We start from the raw sequence: 7766 nt of genomic DNA on the forward strand, positions 1-7766 counted from the left end.
AAAATATCCTTTTTCTTCCTTTTCTTTTATTCCACATAGCCACAGCAATGCAAAACAAGCTATTAAAATAAATGATACGTTTTCCCAGTGAATCTATGTTCGCTAGAACATTTTTGTTGACGTTCTCAGTCACTTCATATCAGACGGAGCCACAGCGAAGTGTGGTTGGGTTTAGCTAGTTCTGAATTAAAATTATCAGTAAGGGCAACTGAAGACTTTCGTAAGAAGTAATCAACCTTCGTTCCTTCAATAGATTTGTCAAAGAGGGCGGAGAACCGAACAGAGGTTCGGCGCACTCTCTTGAACTTTGTTAGGAAACTGCCCATATAGAGGCGGAAGCATCGGAAGTAAACAACGGCATGAGGATGCACAAAGCAATGGAAAATGTTCAAATGTGTGTGAAATCTTATGGGACTTAATTGCTAAGGTCATCAGGTAAGGACAAACACACACACCCATGCCCGAGGGAGGACTCGAACGTCCTCCGGGACCAGCCGCACAGTCCATGACTGCAGCGCCTGAGACCGCACGGCTAATACCGCGAGGCACAAGGCAATGGAAACCACTGCACTAAAGATATATACTGTGCTTCCACAGGACTTGTGACCTGTAAAATTCTCAAGCCGATCTCTCCATTAGCAGAACATTATGTAATGTCCCCCATTCAAATATATGCAGAGTCAAAGCTTACCTTTTCGTCCTTGACAGTCATCCTGGTAGAAAAGCTAACAAAAACTAGGGGTGCCGATAATGTAACGTATCTAAAATGGTTTCTAACCTATAGGTTGAATGAAATGTTAGACTTCTGCATTCACCTCCAACTTCCTCATCTGCTGCCTTAGAAATTAGGACGTGTTGTCAAGTTTTGGACCAAACAGCAAACATCGTACGACGCGCAGCGGAAACGAATTCTAACAGGAAGGTCGCGGAAGATGACTTTCAGGAGACTGACTCTTCGCTTCAGCAACAGTGAGGAAAAATTCACTTTGTTTCTTAAGACATAAACAGCTAGTCGCACACGCAACACATTAAGATAGTACCAATAATGAACAATTACCAAAACATCACAGGGGATGGCATGGTTCCCCTAACAAAAGACTTACGTCAAGACATCGGAAATACACCCATGTGGGGAGTAAAATAAGAAAATCGTTACGCACAAGAAGGGCAGACTATTATTCTCTTGCATTTCTTGCAGACACACTTGGCAAATGCTTCCCTACTAACTACCGACCCGTTCTGTAAAGAGTGATAGCAGAGCGAAGGAAGAATATGACATGGCAGGGAACGGACATAGAAGATGATGATGTTTGGTTTGTGGGGCGCTCAACTGCGCGGTCATCAGCGCCCGTACGAAGTCCCAATTTTTACACAGTCCAGTTTTTTACACAATGAATCTAGCCACTGTCATGAATGATGATGATGATGGTAGGATGAGACACCACAAACAACCAGTACCCGGGCAGAGAAAATATCCAAGTCGGTCTGGAATCGAACCTGGGACCCCGTGATCCAGAGGCAGCAACACTAGCCACTTGACCACGAGCAACGGATCCCAAAGATACTTTTGTTGACTCAAAAGTCATTATGAGATGCAAGAAGAACCCAAAATCTATCCCTGATTCGAGCAAAACGCAACGGACAGAACGCGACGTAATACAGGCTAAATTACAACCTTCCAAGAATAGCAGGATACCTCTCGCATTCGTAGAGATGCACTAACGACAGAAGCCATACACTGTACAGGTCTCTCGGTCCGTCACCGACTCTGCCCTCGCTCGTCGCTCCGTGTACTCTGTACGAGGAGCCATAGTGCAAGTGAAGTAATTCCACGATCCATGGAGGTGTGGGAAGGCAAAATGAGTTAAGTTCGAAAGAGACCAATCATACTCCTTCTCTCCTGTAGTCACTTCTCCACAGTGGTATGAAACTGTGCTTTAATCTGCTATTTATACCCCCACTTTCTCACGAATGTTACTTTTGTATCCACCGGAAGAAAGTAAAATTTATCGTTAGAATAAATAAAAACAACAATGATTATCTCGTCTACGGTTTCGCGTTTTGCTATCTCCCTCAAGCAAGGATCTTCATTTCACTTCCAAAGTTAAATTCCTTTTCATGTGGTGGGGAGACACTTTCGTTAAAGTTTGCCTTCTTACTCGTGCAAGGCACGCCTTTCTCACGCTCGAGGAGGGGGAGGAGGAGATTAGAATTTAATGTCCCGTGGAGAACGAGATCATTAGAGACGGAGTACAAGCAAGGATTAGGGAAGGCTGGAGAAAGAAAGCGACCGTGCCCTTTCGGAGGAAAACCTGCCGGCCGCTGTGGCGGAGTGGTTCTAGGCGCTAGAGGAGGAGGAGATTAGTGTTTAACTTCCCGTCGACAACGAGGTCATTAGAGACGGAGCGCAAGCTCGGGTTAGGTAAGGACAGGGAAGGAAATTGGCAGTGCCCTTTCAAAGGAACTATCCCGGCATTTGCCTGAAAGGATTTAGGGAAATCACGGAAAATTTAAATCAGGATGGCCGGAGACGGGATTGAACCGTCGTCCTCCCGAATGCGAGTCCAGTGCGCTAACCACTGCGCCACCTCGCTCGGTCTAGGCGCTAGAGTCCTCAGGTTCGAATCCTGCCTCGGGCATAGATGTGTATGATGCCCTTAGGTTAGTTAGGTTTAAGCAGTTCTAAGTCTAGGGGACTGATGACCTTAGAGCCATTTGAACCATTTGAACGGAAAACCTAGATCTGGGTGGTCAGACGCGGGTTTGAATCGTCGACACCTGAATGCGAGGCCCTTTGCTAACCACTATGCTACCCAGCTCGGTGCAGCGTTCACTTTCGGTGTGGGAGAAATTTTCGTATCATTTGTAAGAACCAAACCGACGTTCCCGTCCGTCCGATGCGTTAAATCTAAACTACCCATACAGTCACACAACTTGAGTCGCACATGGGGCGAGGAATAAAGGAACTTAAATGAAATAAGAAACCTAACATGTCCCATCTTCCTAGAAGAAAGCTTTAAAGCAGCCTCGTTGAGGTAAAATTAGCATGAAAAACTCTCTGTGGCGCCACCAGGATGTTACAGCTGCAACAGTAACTGGGATAACGGGAGTAGGATTCATCATGAACAAGAAATCACGGCAGACTGTGAATTACTGTGGATAATTCAGAATCGATAGCAAATCAGAGACAACAACAATAGTTCAGATGTACACGCATCCGTCACAATCAAAAGCTGAAGAGATAGAGATATAGACATGGAACGTGTAATTCTGGGTGTAAATAGAGTTCAGAATCTAGTAATCATAAACGTGTAGAGCGGGGAAGGAATACAAGACTGAGTTATGGGAGGAAAGAGGAAAGGGAGAGACTAATCGACTTCAGCAGTAAATTTCAAGTAATAACAGCGAACTGAATACGTCGTTCAAAACTCAGAAGAGAAGGAATTATTCTGGAAAAAGGCCTTGCGATATGGAAAGATCTCAGCTGGATTACAGCACGGTGAGACAGAGACTCCGAAATCAGAAATTGGTTGTATGGCGTACTCAGGGGCAGACATAGACTGAGACCAGAACTTAGTAATGATGAAGAGTGGGCTGAAGCTTAAGAGACTCGTGCAGATGAATCAATGTGCAAGGAAGTGGGATAATCAAGTACTGATTAATGACGACATACCTTTGAAATTGTCTAAGACTGTAGACACTGCGATTGTGAATGCCAGGGTAAGCAGTACGGTAGCTGCGAAGGACACTATGGTAACAGAAGAAATAGTACGAAGGAGCACAAAAATTCAAAGGAATATAACAATATAACGCAGCTAGGAATTAAATAAATAGTAATTGTAGTGAACTATAGCGAAATAGAAGAAACACGAAACACACGAACAAGTTGAAAAACAAACGGTCTTTCCAAGGACTGATTCAGAATACATAATAGTCAAATTAGCCTTCGGTGAAACTAAAATCAAAAGGGTCAACACTGAGTACAAACAAATATCATTGTTATCGCAGGGGAATGGGAGGATAGGTGTGAAGAGCACACTGAACGCCTCTACGAGCGCAATGGATTGTTTGACGACATGACAGAAGAAGGTCCAGGAATTTATAAGGAAGATATAGATTATCGACTATCAGATTCGGTGTTTAATATTAGTTTGGAAGACTTTTACGATAAAATAAGGCGGATGTTATAGACAACATAGCCGTGAATTTTCTGAGGTCATTCGGGGAAAGCAGCAACCAAACGGCTGTTCATGTTGGTGTGCAGAATCAATGAGCCAGGAATAGCTTTCTTATTGTTTCTCAGAGGAAGTGGGCGTGGTAGCTCCTCTCCTCAGCGAGAATTACCGTGTTGGCGAATTTCACGAATTTTACTATGATGTCGGTCTCACACAGCGCGTGCTACGCCACGGCCGTTTTCCACCAGTCTGAATCTGCCATACCGTTTTTGTTCGGTGATTCTGGTACTATCTCAGTAAATGAAAATTCCTTCCATGGAATGTTTCATTATTATATTGACTAACTGCATGGAAAATTTTAGAACTATAATGTCAGTGGATTGTGAAGAAAAAGTACATAAATTTGCTACAATGTAAGTTATGGAAAACCTGAATCAAAGAGATTTGATAGTGTTTGTATGAGGCGAACTAGTACGAAGCATACGCATTCTCCTCTTCATCCTCAATCAGTATTTTCTTCGCTTGTCCTCTTAGCTTAACCTAATTTGCAAACTGAGTAACAATAATATCAACTGCATCAATTCTCCTGTTATCGATTTCCTTCGGTATCGACAGTACGAAAGCTCCTGGATAAAATCCTAGGCTCTGTATAGTCCATATTCTGCCAAGATTAGCACGATTAAGAATCAAACAAGCATCAAACGCTCCAGTTTTATCAGGAGCTGTGGAGAGACATCTTGTCTTGGGGCATAGTTTTCCTATCAGGGAGTTGTAACTTTCATTACGATTTTGAGTATTTGTGGAAGTTGTGGATCAGCTAAACAATTAAATATTCCCCACATTGTGATAGCATAAAACCGGAAGAATACACAGCAGGAATAAGTCATATGAGGGAGTACAGAACAACAAAGAGGCGTGGCCTCCTGCAAACTTTTGCCCATTGTTATTTTCATCACGGTTTGGAGCGGAACTGGAACGTAATATTCAGGAATTGAAATTTCAGTACCATGCAGTAAATGAAGATCTAAAAAAAAAAATTCACAATATTAGTTGCTTTCGAGTAGGTCCCCTCTTAATTATGTCATCTACAATATAACCGTTTGCGAGGAGTGAACTACATAGTGCCTCTTTTAGACCGGTGAATGATGTCACAAAAGAAAGGAAATAGACGGCACAAACAAAATCCAAATTTTCGACTTCAAGGTAATTTCTATTGCGTATTAGTTTATTGTACAGTTACTTTTTCTTGTTAAATAAAGTTTAAACCCTTTAATAAATGTAGGACCGGTTTCGTAATTGAAATTACATCAGATACAATAGATATTTATAAAAAGCCGTTTTTACCGAGCCTGGCAGTCTTGAACATAACAGTTTGTTGGACAAGCATCCACAGCCAAACATTTGCACGTTTAGTGAAAACCTCTGCTGTAAATACTTTGTTAAAGCCAGGACCGGTTTCGTAATTTAAATTACATCATATGGTGCTTTTAATAAGGCATCTACAACAGGTACAGAGGTTTCTATTCAACATTATTCAACATAATTGCTATTAATCATTGTACTTGTCATGTTTATGGAGCTGCTGGAAACTGTAAGTGTACATTCGTTTTGGAATTAATCGGAACGTTGATGTGGCATGTCCTTGGCTACACCTGGGATCGAAATGGTTGGAACAGGTCTTATACGCTGTGATGTTAGGTTGCGGGAAAGATGGACCTCAAACGGCTGCGTCATGACTGCAGAGTTTCCTATGCTGATATCTTCCGCTTGTCATTCAAACGAAAAGAACCAGAATAGGTTTTCCATTTGCTCAAATGAATGATGGCTTCAGCACTGTTCTTCCTGTCCCTAACTCCTCTAACGCCACTATGACGCGCCTGTCGCGGCTGTACGGCAAGCAGATCTTGGCTCATCATCAGTAGTTTCCTTTCAGTTTCACCAACGCTTAAAACAGTTATAAATACATTGTCCATTCATAGCTTCCGTTCATATCCACGACACCAGAAAAGCATATTATTCATTGCTGGTTTTCAGATTTTGTAGCAAACAGCTACATTTTATCATTACTCCGTAATACTATGACACGAATCTTCATCATTACTGACTTCGGCCTGCTGCAATTGACACTTCGTCTTTGATTTAATGTGTTCCATGTCCCATGCTATGCGGAACTTTATGTGGTTCGGACTGTGCTGAAATTCCAAATACACTCAGGATTTCCAAGTCGAAACTGTCTAACCTCCGCAGACTGCAGTGTTTTTTGTGTCGTATCCAAAATTCACTTAATATTGAAAGATGCGTACATCATGAGAAATGCTTGTGTAATGCGTATATGTTGTTAGAAATATCAGTTTGTTTGGTATGTTTGTCACTATAAACATCTTGCTACCAGAGATTGTGTTATTGAGTGGAGTTTAAATATCTATAGAATGAGCATCCGGGCACGTAGGACGAGTATTCTGTCCGCAACATCACCTGCAGCTCAAGTTACGTAATTTTTGGGACGGCGCGTTTAAGCCCGTATAGCGCTAAGTGCTTACTTAGCGTTTCTTTTTTTTCCTTCTAGTGCTGTTATTTCGCTGCAGCAGATAGATCACCTACAGAAGGACAGCGAAATTGACATATGTGTTTATCTGTTACATACACCTTAAGAATTTGATACAAGGAACTGAGGTTGGAATTAAAAGATGTGAAGAGTAATGGTATTGTGCTTCAACATTGTCATAACTCAGATTCCACTTTACTTATGTTTTTTCGGTGACGGTATAAGAAGTGACAGCCAACAATATTTTTTAAGTTTTCTGTTGCAGTTATTCATATTGTCGAATCTCTGTTCTAATTAGTTACTACTCAATGACACGGTAGATGGACCCGAAGTGTCATGAAAAACAACGCATTTGGAACTACCAAATTTTTACAGTAAATACGGTAAGCAATTTGCATCACCTGTTTCTCCATTATTATTGTCAATTTTTCTTTATTTACTCTCTCTACTTTTGTAGACAAGCAAAATATCTATAACATTTCTTCGGCCTCTCATCAGAAAAGTAAAATCATACACTGTGCACAAAAAATAAAAAATACAAAATCAATGCTCGAATTTGGTAGTAATAAAAAGTGACAGCTAACTATATATTTTAGGTTTTCTATTGCACTGATTAATCAATGCTCGAATTTGGTAGTAATAAAAAGTGACAGCCAACAATATATTTTAGGTTTTCTATTCTACTGATTAATGCTGTCGAATCTGTTCTAATTAATTTCGTTACAGTGACGCTGTATAGGAAACTGTCTCACGCAGAAATACTTAAGATACACACAAGGGTTTAAGAACCTGCATAACTCGGAGGAAATTAATCAGAATCTCATTTATAAATTTTATCTGCATATGAAGATTGCACCAATATGCATACACTCAAACATAATTGCAAATTTGTCTAACACTTGTCTAATAAACAACTGGTCAGAAAATCGCGGAACTTATCTCCACAATGCAACATATTATAATGCCGTGTTCAGATATTTTTCAACATACGATGCGTCACATATCAATGTAACATTTGCCGTTATATGTTTGATTTAAATACCTAT

At 41.0% G+C, this 7766-nt stretch overlaps 1 non-coding gene across 1 annotated transcript; it reads right to left on the reverse strand.

Annotated features, from left to right (window-relative positions):
• Nucleotides 1-2521: 2521 nt before the first annotated feature.
• Trnaa-cgc (transfer RNA alanine (anticodon CGC)) lies at nucleotides 2522-2594 on the reverse strand. Its single transcript has one exon. It is a non-coding gene; the product is annotated as a tRNA-Ala (tRNA).
• Between the last annotated feature and the right edge of the window lie 5172 nt (nucleotides 2595-7766).

The sequence above is a fragment of the Schistocerca gregaria genome, chromosome 3, assembly GCF_023897955.1.
Source record: "Schistocerca gregaria isolate iqSchGreg1 chromosome 3, iqSchGreg1.2, whole genome shotgun sequence".
NCBI classification, from domain to species: domain Eukaryota; kingdom Metazoa; phylum Arthropoda; class Insecta; order Orthoptera; family Acrididae; genus Schistocerca; species Schistocerca gregaria.